The following is a 10,363-nucleotide window of genomic DNA, read 5'->3' as shown; positions in this document are numbered from 1 at the left end:
TATACAATGCTCTGTCAGTTATATCTCAATAAAGAACTCAGCACAACCTATAGTTTTGCCAAAAGGATTAAACGTGAGTCTGATCAAAACGTTGGATCCAACCACCAATTTGCAAGAAATTCAAAGGACAGAGGAGTATGTTGAATTGCACCATGATTATGCAATAAAAAAATTCCACACTGTAGATAATTCTCCAGGTCAGTGCAACAAATACATTTTAAGATAAATAAAGAGATAAAGGGAAAACTAGCAATTAAAAGAGACTTAGTCATAATTTTTTTTTAAATGGGCAAGACTGTGCTATAGTGTTTTGTACTGTATCTGGATAATAAAAATATTGAAACAACACAAATAATTGATTACTTCATTAGTTTATATTACTATATTAATATAATAGTGTCCTATTAAGGAAGGCAGGTGTTGAGACTTAGATGGGCGACATGAAACGGCTTCTGGAGTGACTGGCACAGTTGTTAGGTTGGTGCAAAAGTTATTGCGGTTTAAAAGGTTAAAAATAATCGCACAAACTGCAATTACTTTTGCAGCAACTTACTATTTCTTGACCTGATTGTTCACCTTATAATTTTTTAACCATACATTTATTTTGCAGCTTCTTTTGCATCAAGTTTATTTTAAAATATAAAGGTTTTTTTTAAAAAAATCTATGTGATTACTATTCTTTACTTATGATAAATGTCAAATTGAGAAATATAGAAGGCTGTATTTTTTGCACTAAAAATTTGAGTCGAAAACCAACTGAACCAGTAGAAATAAAGAAAAGCATGAAAAGCACTTGGGAGTTTTCTTTTATAGTACGCTCAATGTGTATTAACAGTAAGATAGAACGGTTCCTAAGGACTAACTTGGTCTTTGGCCACACTAAAAAAAAATACAAAATCTACAACAAAAAAGATGTTTGTTGCTCTCCACACTGTTTGAATGGTCTTGGGCTCTATACTTTCGCAGGGACATTGACAAGCATGGTTCCTCAGAGGAGACAGACTACAGAGTAAAGGTTCTCAAAACTGTATCAGACACGGTTGATAATGAAGCAACTAATGGTATTTGCTCTGGAAAGAATAGACTGAAAGACATGAACGTTAGCTTCAAACATTTGAAGAACAGCCTGTTCTAAGAGATGATATAGCTGTTTAAATACGGTCCCAAGATCAGTGGATGAAAAGTTGGAGACAAATTTTGCCTTATAAATCAGTTTTTGACCATCAAAGTCTGAGAAAATGTGATGAATTACTTTAGAAAGTACAAGGTTTTTGTCACTGGAATTCAGTCATAAATGGGATGACCACTTGGAGATGGATAATATGTAAGTACTAAAAGTTTGGATAAAATGAAATCTGCAGGTTCTTTTAAAGTCGGAGGGTCCTTGAATCTTATTCTGCATAGCACAAGAATCCCTGGGACCAGGAGTTATAGAAATAACAATGCCTCGTTTATTGTCAATTCTTAATGTCCTCACAATAAGAGTGAGCTGTGAGAAAAAATAGCTTTTTTTTTTTTTTTGGTTTAAAATGCTACCAAAATTTTACCCTTTATATTATTTAATAGACACAAATGTGAGGAGTTCAGCTTCTGGCTAAAAATCTCTGTGTGATTTTTCAGGCCTGACCATAAGCATTACAAAGGCTTTGCCTGATTAAGCATGAGTCTGACCATGTCTACTTGTATGTATGATCCCTAAAACTACAGGAGCCCTGTGTTGAGGGCTCGCTCAGCAGTGAGACAACCCCATGTCTGCACAGACCCACTGGAAGCTCTCTCTCCAGGCGCACCATTCCACGGGGAAAAGAGGGGAGTGTGTGCTTTCTCCAGTTTGGGCCTCTTGCTTACACTGTCACAGTAAGTGATTAGAAGCTTCAGTGATTAGTCACTTTCATTTTGGCCTGTGGCTTTAGTCAGATCCTCTGACACTTAAAAGATCAGCTCTCTTGAGCTCAGCTGAGCTCCTGACAAAACACAATCCCGCTTTAAAGATATTTGGGGTTCATTTTAGATCTAAAATCCTGCATCATTATGAACTATTCCTTGCATTTAATAATAACGCTTTGGTGCTTGTTAAATCTATGAGAAGACACACGGCAGCCAGCCAACTTTCCTTTCTGTTCCAGGTTACTATTGCCTCGATAGCTTGCCTGAAGTCCACCACCAATAGATGTAAATCTTACTGCACACACATATACATATGTGTTAATTTGAGACTCCTCTGTTATACGCACGTCTTGTCCACTGAACTTCCGTGAGCCCTTCCTAGATACTTCTCTTCCTGGCCTTCGCAGCACCCCCTTGGGTCTCTCTTACCTACCATTTGAGCTAGGCCTGTCATGGAGTGGAGATGCATTAGCCATTTGCCTGTCATCCCGTCCTGCAAGAAAAACATCCTCTTCCATTCAAGGTGGCCAAAGTGGGGACCATACTGAGCTCACTTTTGTCCCAGAAATGGGCATGTGACCCAAGTGAGGCCAGTTACAGGACTCCAGCCCGATGGCCATAATGATAGTTTCAGAGAAGGACATGTAAGCCAGGCTGAAACACATCTTCCCAAGGATTTTTCTGCCATGGGTAAGTGGAAAGGTGTTTTTGTTCCTTCTGGGATCTTGAGTTCTAATGTCTGTAAGTTCAAGCTGCTTTGAGATACCTTCCATGATAGGAAAAAGCTGCCTGCTATTGAAATGAATACGCTAACATTCAAAGGAAACAGAAGAAGATAGAGAAGGAGATTGAAAAATTGACTCTGGGTTCAATGGTACCTAAAGTGCACCTCAATTTTGTACTAAGAGAAAGTAATAGCTTCATTTTCTTTTGGTTTAAAGCAGTGTGAGTTGTCACTTGCAAACACAAGAATTTTGATTAATACACACAGTACATCACAGTTGTGTGTTTAACATAATGCTTTCCTGGATAATTGTGTTAATGAGACAAGATCTTAAATTAAAACTATAAAGTGAAGATAATAGCATTCGATTAATGCTGCCACATAGTCATTTATTCAATTGTCATCATGGAGGGTAAGATTTGGGAGGGAGGATAAGAAATCAATTATAGCCTACAGCTCTGATATCTGCATTGCAAAACTGTATTCTCTATAAGCTGAATATAATATAGCTATTTATACTTGAAAAATCAGTCGTTTCTGCCTAATTGTGAACTTTTGCCTTATGGTGTGCTCTGAATCAGTCTTTCTAGGAATGGAAAATATTAATTTTCATCAGAACCCATTTGAATTCTGACAACAGTTGTGATTTGTATTTGAGTCTAATTACATTCTACTAACGGGGACAAAATTGGATGCAGCAAAGACTGAATCCTGTTGAGGCCTAAAGAGGTAAAGGAGTCTGAAAAAATTAGAGGAAGAGTCTGGTGAATTGAAAGAGGGTGGGTACTTGATAAGCATCAGTTTTCATCACCTGCATGGAATACAAGGTATGGCACTCATGCAGGATGTCAGGATTTCTTGGCGCTGGGTTCCCAGTAATGGTAGGGCTTCTCTGACTAAACACACACACACACACACACACAGACATACATGCTTTTAAACACATTCACGCACATACACACTCATACAGACATGCGCTCACATATACACACATATTAATCCGCCCTCCCTTTCTCCCTGTCTCCCTCCCTCTCTCTTTTCCCCTCCCTCTCTGTTCCTAGCTCCTTAAAGTCCCAGAAGTCACTGGCCACATTTATTATCCAAACAATTAAAAGGATTATCAAAGAAGCTACAAAAGTGGGAATGTGTCTACAGATTTAGTTACTTTGTCTACCTCTTCTGTCCACTCCAGACCTTCAACATCTTTAGAACAAACACTGTACCGTTTACGAAGAACATACTACCACACCCCAAATTTCTGATGGCTGCTTTAGGTATTTTTCACAAACATCTATAAGATTTTTTTCCACGTGCTGCTGGGAGGGGAGGAAGTTTTATTTGAAGAAGCTTCATGACTGTTCTGAGTCTTCTGGTTCTCCCATTAATTAATCTCCAACAAATTTTTCAGTAGCTTTGGTGCTAAAATCCTGCTGCATATTAGTATTCCCTGGGGAGGTTTCTTGGGAATCCAGATGTGGAAACCTCTGCTCCAGAGCCTCGTCTCTCACAGTGTGAGAGGACAAGCAGCATTGGCTTCACTTGGGAGCTTTGTAGAAATCTCTGGCTCCACTGGGGACTCAGTGAATCAAAATCTGCAACCTAGACTCCCAGGCGATTCTGTGCACATGAGTGCCAAAGAAATGCCTACAGAACACGGTCATTCTTTTCTCCATTCTTATTACCTCAAATTCTGACTCTATCTACTTAATTAAGAACATTATATAGTGCACTTAAATTGGATTATTCTTCACCTGTACCTTGCACCAGTAAAATTTAAATCCCATCTTAGACCACAGGTAAAAATAGGCTTTAAACTTTGTAACGTCCCTCTTTGAGGTCTCGTTCCATTTTATTTTCAGAAGGATATTCCCCATAGGCCTACACCACTACTAGCGTCCTGAGCTTTAGCCTCCTACACTTCTGGACCTTCGCTTCTCATGTAGGTGTCACTTCCAAGCCTGTTTCATCTTAGCTGTGACATTGTCATTCATCTCCTGCTACATAAATTTTCAAAATCTTCCCTTTGACAGACTTCCCAGGCTCCTATCTGCTTTTCACTGTTTTGGCCAGCTTTAATTTTTGGTTCATATGGAGACCCCATTTTCTGGAGGCTCTCAAGCTAGAGGCAGTGACCTATTCCAAGTCTAAATTTCATTTCTAGGAAATTGTCTGCCAATATCCACTTTCTGGCTGTTCCTACTTCTCTTCGAAATGTCTGGATAAAGGTGATTCATCAATCAACTTGACATTTCATCTTCCCACTGCTGGATGCTTGCTGTTACTCAAACCACCTCCTTGAGGATCCTCAATTTTTCATGTTCCGTCTAGATATGACATAGATGAAGTAGATTGAAAACACACGAGAATAGTGATTGGCTTGTTATAATGATAGAAGTATCAAGTAAGCAATGATAATTAGAGCAAGAGGGTGGTTATGAATGAATTCTGCCTCAGTGTCTTTACTTCCAAAGACCTTTCTACCACTCCCTTTCAGTCACTTCTCCCTGGATCAGACCCTGGACCAGGCCATCATCAGGAATGGTCCACCTCTGACATCCTGAATGACAATTTCCCACTGTCAAATTTTTGATGAAAAAAATTGTATCTGTCTGTCAGACTTGTACGTATTACCTTATCCTTGCCTGTTGACCTGATTCAGGCGGAATCAACCAGAACATGAATTCAGCCTTTTAGCACCTTCCAAAGAAAATCCAATTACCTAAGAATGGCATCATTTCTGAGGGCAGTACTGAAGATCTTGTGGAACCACACAGAAAAGCTGCATCACATTTGCTTCGATATTACTGCTCCCCAAAGTCCAGATCTCCCCAAAGAGGGCGCTACCCTCCTCACTCCCGGAACTTAACCCACAGACTTCTCTCTTTGATACCCCCTCCTCTCCTACTCAAGATTTCGCAAGAGTTCTCCCACCACTCATTCAGGGAAAGTCCATTCTGTTCCAGCTCCTGCTCCTCAAAAGTATCCACTGAAGCTAATCTTAGTGTCTAGCAGGCTGCAAAATTCCAGGAATGCAAGACAGGAAAACATTCTGGTAAGAAATGAGACCAAATGGCAAAGAATGTGGAATAATGAAGGCGCTCCAAGGAAAAGGGTTTGAGAACAAATCCACTTAAAATCAAGGTGTGCGTGCATTCTCTATGCCTCATGCTGACCTAGGTTTTTACATCTCTGGGTTTCAGTGTACGAAAATCATCTGAATTCACTACAATTGAAGGATTACAGCGCACATGTCCATCCCTTAGGGCTTATAGCACAGAGGTTAGATCCAAGGATCTGGAGTTCACCTGCCTCCTTACTAGCTCTCAACAAGCTACTTACCTCCTCTGTGCCTCATCTTTAAAATGGGGATAATAAAAGTATCTGCCCCCCAAGAGAAGTGATGAGGTTTATATAAAATCATTGATGCATAGTGCTAAACACAGAGCCTGGCCCAAGGTAAACTAAATGAATTTCAGTTATATTAAGGATCAGAGTTGGTCACAAACCCTTCTTTTGAAGGGCTCCCATTAAAACAGCATTTTATTTTGATAACTGTCTTTTGTTTGTTTGTTTTTTGACATAGCTTCTGTATGGATCAAAAGACAAAAGAAATAAAGATATAGAGTGAGGGAGATGTTGGGTGAAACACTGGACTTTTAAATAAAAAAAGTGATGAAAAGAAATATAATTCCTATACCCCAATGAATTGTTAGAGAAATAGACTCCAAAATCAAATCAATATTGTCAAGGAAAATGAAAGTTCGTCCTCTTTTCTCCCCTGCCTTCACTCAGGTCCACAGCCAACTTATTTCTGTTAGACAAGGATAAATTTTATTTCAAAGGGTCTCTCAGCAGAGATTTGGCATTCTCCCTGAGCAACCAATTCCTTTTCTTCTGTGAGACTGGAAAATGCAGGTCTTTTTATTCTAGAAGTAGATGTGTGTGTAGAATGAAAACTGAGTGGTGAGTGTGCATAGAATTGACAAAGGTTGCTATCTTTTATTTACAGTTCTGCCTCCTAATCACCACACATGATTTGCAGTGAATAGGAAATAATTGCCAAAAATGCTGTATTTTGACCATATATTCTTAGAAAAACCTTACAATATTTCCTTAGTTTGTACAACCCTTGTCACTAGTATAGTCTTGTCTCTCTAAATTTGTAAAAACGATGTTAATCATATGAAACTATGACTGCCATTTCAAGGACAGGACTTCAGCATTCTTGGGTTGTAGAGGGATAGCTCTGGTCCAGGTGTGCAGGAAACATAAGAAGGCATGGGGAGAGGCAGGAAGACCAGCTCTGAGGCTGTGTGGCAAACAGCTGAGAAATGTTGAAAGCCCAGAGTAGGCAGTACAGTGGGGGAGGGAAAACAGGGAAGAATGTAATAGTAAGGAAGTCAGGTGACAGGACAAGATAACAAATTTCTTCTGTCTAAATTTTTGTCATTTATTATATAACTAGTCTTCAGAGAGAAAAAGAAAAAACTTCCCATCTTTATGTCTGGCAATGCATTATACTTATATAGAGTTTCAGGAGAAGAAGAGGAGAGAAATAATATTTCCTGAATGTCTGTTAGGTCTTTGGAACTCTTCTCTATCTGTACCCACTCCCTTGGTGATTTCAACCAAGCTCACAATTTAAAATATCTATACATGAAGGGCTTCAAATTTTCTCTTTTTTAAAAAAAATATAGCTAACATACAATATTATATTAGTTTCAGGGGTACACCATAGTTTTTCAACATTTATATACCGAAGAAGTTATCACCATGATAAGTCCAGCCACCATGTGACACTGTACCACACGATCACAATGTTAGTGACTATATTCCCCATGCTGTACATGACATCCCCATGACTTAACTCGTTTTATACATGGAAATTTGAACCTCTTATTCCCTTTCACCTTCCCCCCTCCCCTTTTTAAATTTTTCAGTTACAGTTGACATTCAATATTATTTTATATTAATTTCAGGTGTGTAGCATAGTGGTTAGACATTTATATAATTTAAGAAATGATCCCCCTGACTAGTCTAGTACCCACCTGGCACTATACATAGTTATTACCACATCATTGACTATATTCCCTATGCTTTACATCCCCATGACTAGTTTGTAACTACCAATTTGTACTTCTTAATGCCTTCACCTTTTTCACCCAGCCTCTCAACCCCCGCCCATCTATAACCCAACAAATCTAGTCCCCATCTGATGCCGTACAGTTATTACCATATTACTGACTATATTCCTTATGCTATTCCCTGTATTCCCATAACTACTGTGTAACAACCAATTTGTACTTTTTAATCCCTTGGCATTCATTCACCCACCTGCCCCAACCCCCCTCCTGTCTGGCAACCATCAAAATGTCCTCTGTATCTATGAGTTTGTTTCTGTTTTGTTTGTTAATTAGTCTTAGATTCCACATATAAGTGAAATCTCATTGCCTCTGTCTTTCTCTGTCTGACACTCCTCTCAGCACAATTCTCTCCAGGTCCATCCATGTCGTCGCAGATGGCAGAACCCGTTCCCTTCCATGGGAAGGCTCCAAATTTTCCACGTCTAGCTTTAACTTCTTTCATGAACTCCAGGCTTCCATACCCAGCGGCCTACTCAACTTCACCTGCATGCCTATTAAGCATCTTAAACTTAACATGCACCTAAATGAACGTCTGATCCGTCTCCCTCCTCTGTCTTTTTCATCTCAGTTATTGGTTTCTCCATTTATAAACGCTCAGGTCAAAAATCTTCCAGGCATCCTTGACTCCTCTTTCTGTTACATACCTTTTCCAGTATAGGAAAGTCCTATTAGCTTTCAAAATGTATTACCTTCAAAATATACCCAAAAGGACTCCTTCTTTCTAGTAACAATGAGCTGTATTATTCAAACCAACCCTAACAACAAAAAAATTTGGACAAACTATTTTTTTTAATCTAAGGGCTGAAAGATAATAGGGAATTACAAAAACTGAAGAGAAAATGATAACTTGGGAACCAAAAAAAAAAAAAAAAAAGATGCATTTGCCCCAAGAACATGTGCGTAGCCCAGAACATTTTCCTTGTAAATATAAACATTATGGGGATATAATAAGAAACTCTCCCTGCGATAAATTGGGACCTTGAAGAGTCTACAGTGAGGGGATGGCCCAGGAATGGTTTTTCCTCACATGGAATTACACCTGAGCTTTATTTCTGGGTCATCTAGTGAATCTCAAGCCTTAGCCTTGATTTAAGTTGATTTCAAATTGGTAGCATCCCCATGCCTGGCAGAACCAAAGACAAATCCTTTCTGGATGAAGCTTCCTTAATTAATTATAGGCCCCAAATTATTCCTACAATATTTTTTCAAGTAAAACATCCAGTATCTAGTAAAAAAAAAAACAACTCGGCACACAAGGAAGCTAGAAAGAACCAGCAGAAACAACACATAACACAGATCCACAAGGCTTAGACATGGGACTTACCAAAGAGTCTACAAAGTGATCATCTTACTATGTTTGAATAAACAAAAGACAAAGTTGTGGATCTCTGCAAAAACAACAAAAGTTGTTTAAAAATGACAAAGCAGACAAAAATAGAATTTTGTAGAAATAAAAACAAAAAATTTAAAATTACATGGATGGATTCTATAGAAGGTTAGACACAACTGAAGAGAATTAGTGAACTGGATGATATTTCAGAAGAAATTACACAAATTGTAGCATGGAGACGCAAAATCATTAAAAAATATAGTGTACAAGTAGCCAGCTGGGATGGCTGGGGGTGCGGAGGGGTGGGGGCAGGTGTTGTCTCAGCCTCATTATTTCCTAGTACGACCTGGCCATCACACAGGTCACTACCACCATGAAGATCTGCACTTCAGAGCATGTCTTTTACATCCATGGGAAACTGTTACAACAGCTGCAATGCAGAGATATCCAAACTCTATGAATTGGAAAGATACACAAATCCCTCTGGAAAGTTGCACAGCCATAAACTTCTCATCACACAGTGGGTATTGCCTCCCATTGTAAATTTACTTATTGTTGCAGCAAGAACCAAAGCTTATGTGTTAGAACGTCCTATAATCTTGCAAAGAAAATAATGGAACTTAAATCTACTAATATTTCATTTATAAATATATTTTCAGTAGATGGGATATATTCATATATAAATATATTTTCAGTAGATGGGATATATTCATATATAAATATATTTTCAGTAGAAAATATATAAATATATTTTCAGTAAATGCAAACCACATCCCCAAGACCCAGAAAAAACATTTTTAACTCAAGAAGTTATAATGACTTTGAAAGGAATCAATCTCAGCAGTTTCCTAGAAGGACCAATGGCAAGTGCCAGATCTTCAAATGGTAATAAAGCCTGAGAATCAATGCACTGAGTAATACATAAAATAAATGCCAACACTGATAAGTTGATCGCTTCAGCAAGAGGAAGATAAGGACACTCACAGCAGCAGCAACATTTGTAGAGAAATGATAATGAAAATTGGGATACAGCATCGGGTTCCCCAGGTATCTCTAAGCTGGCAATACATTTATTTGTTATTTTAAAAATACAACTACATTTCAGGTAAAAAAATTTTTCTTAATAACCAGAAGAAAGGCTACGTGATTTCTGACCAAACCAAAGAGGTACAGGTTTTTACATAAATCATCCAAAATTAGTGTTGTTCGAAATGCTCACCTAATTTTGAAGGTCTCAGTGTCTATGTGAAAATTTAGTAATTTTTGAAAAAGTACTTT

The 10,363-nt window shown here is 38.4% G+C and overlaps 1 pseudogene; it reads left to right on the top strand.

Moving 5' to 3' along the window:
• The first annotated feature begins 9,458 nt into the window (after positions 1-9,458).
• Positions 9,459-10,097, top strand: LOC117021033 (PRELI domain containing protein 3B-like; annotated as a pseudogene).
• The last annotated feature ends 266 nt before the right edge of the window (positions 10,098-10,363 follow it).

Source organism: Rhinolophus ferrumequinum, chromosome 4, assembly GCF_004115265.2.
Source record: "Rhinolophus ferrumequinum isolate MPI-CBG mRhiFer1 chromosome 4, mRhiFer1_v1.p, whole genome shotgun sequence".
NCBI lineage: Eukaryota > Metazoa > Chordata > Mammalia > Chiroptera > Rhinolophidae > Rhinolophus > Rhinolophus ferrumequinum.
Note: the sequence above shows the minus strand (reverse complement) of the source record. Positions and strands in the feature narration are given on the sequence as shown.